Raw genomic sequence first — 2,008 nt, 5'->3', positions numbered from 1 at the left:
CTAAATACTAACAATGTAATATTTCTTTATATTTATATTTAAGATGATAGTCAAACCTCCAGCATAAACTCTTAACTCTTCCCACTCAACTACACGGCTAATTTTTTTTTATATTGGAGGTGTATGTGAGTTATGTTTGGTTATGGTGTATACAGGTGTTAGGTACAGGTGTGGGATAGAGAAAAATCGGACCGTCTGAGTTCTTTGTTAAAAATTCGTTCACCACAAATCGGACCATTCAATTAGTTTTTTTTTTGTTTTTATTTAAAATAAAATCGGACTCTCCGTTTTTACTTTTTTTTTTTTCTTAAACTGAAAACGGACCCTCCGTTTTACAAGTTTTGTTTTTTTAATGTTTCCCTTAAAAGAAAACGGACCCTCCGTTTTTGGATTTTTCTTTTTTTTTTTTTAAATCAAAACGAACCCTCCGAGTTTCAGTAAAAAAAATCTTTTTTTGTAGATTCCCTCTAATCGGACCGTCCGAGTTTCTTACTCTAAATCGCTCGGTCCGATTTCAGCCCCTGACACCACACGCAGGAAAAGCACCCCTATTCTCCATAATGCTGTATCACTCCACACCTTCTTCCATATTAAAAATAAAAAGTGCCAACTACACTCGTATCTTGTACAAAAATCATTTACCCAAGAATTGCAAGAAGAAAATAATTGGAAAAATTATGTATCCGATACAAATAGGGGTGGCAATATGTATTCTACCCGCGGGTATCTAACCTAATTCCATCCGGTTAGGTAGGATTGCCAACTCGATCCGCAGTGGGTAGGGTAGGGTGCGAGTAGGGTTTTCGTGCGGGTCGGATAGGGTGCGGGTTGAGACTCAACCCTATCCGACCAACCCGCACTCTATATATGTATATGTTATATACTTATATAAAAATATATTTTAAGTAGATGTTGAACTAAAGACTTCTCACTAAATACAAAAGATCCTTAGTCATTAAAAAAATCATTAATTAATAATTTAATAATTTTTTTTTTACATAAAAATCAATTCTATTTTAAATTATCATCAAGTTATATAATAACGTTGCATTTTTTTTGTAATCGGCGGGTAGGGTCGGGTACCCGCGGATAGGGTTAAGGTTGAGATATTCTCAACTCGCGGATAGGATAGGGTTGAGTTTATATAAAAATCTCAACTCGCGAGTAGGACTAAGGTTGACTCCAAACCCTACCCTATCCTACTCATTGCCACCCCTAAATACAAAACAAAGTTACTCAAAGACAAAACAATATGTCAAATCTGAAATTTGCTACTTGACCAAGCTTGAAATAAATAGCATGTGGAAGGAAACTCAAAAAAGGAGAGTGCTCGTGAATTATGCATAGGGTAGAACCACAGAAGACAACACCTATCACTTTGTTCTGTTCAATGATGCGCCCTCTGCACAATTACTCAGCCCCTTTTAATGCACTGTCTTATGCTCTGTTCTTTTCACTCTTAATATATTGTAGATGTATTGCATTGAAAAGTTATGTTTTCTGTTGTAGTGTGAAATATGTGGCAAAATCTATTAAATAATTAAGATTTTTTAGTAAAGTCACGGGAGTACATTGCACGGAACCTCTCAAATTTTGCATTTTTGCTTTTGCCGACAGTCAGTCACAGGATAAAAAGCTCGCACTTAACCCACTGTAGATTTTCTTCTATGAATTTTCACATGATTTTAGGGGGTGTATCAATAATGTCCATGTGTCGGTTCAATTGAATGAACAACTGCACTTCATTGAACAAATATATTGGGTTTGTTTTGTTCTAGTGTTATTTATCAATCAATTTGGATGTCAAAGTTTCAGTTTTTACCTTTTTAAACATGGGTTGAATCTTTATTTATTTATCTTTGCTTGGGAGGATAGATATCTGCAAATATTTATAGATATTATTTTTTAAAAATTAAAAATAAAAATAATAAAATATAAAAATTATAAAATAAATTAATTTGAATTCATAATTTAATATAATTTAACTTATAAATTAAAAATTCATTCA

Source organism: Arachis ipaensis, chromosome B08 (assembly GCF_000816755.2).
Source record: "Arachis ipaensis cultivar K30076 chromosome B08, Araip1.1, whole genome shotgun sequence".
NCBI classification, from domain to species: Eukaryota; Viridiplantae; Streptophyta; class Magnoliopsida; order Fabales; family Fabaceae; genus Arachis; species Arachis ipaensis.
The sequence above is the reverse complement of the archived record's forward strand: the minus strand, read 5'-3'. Positions refer to the sequence as shown.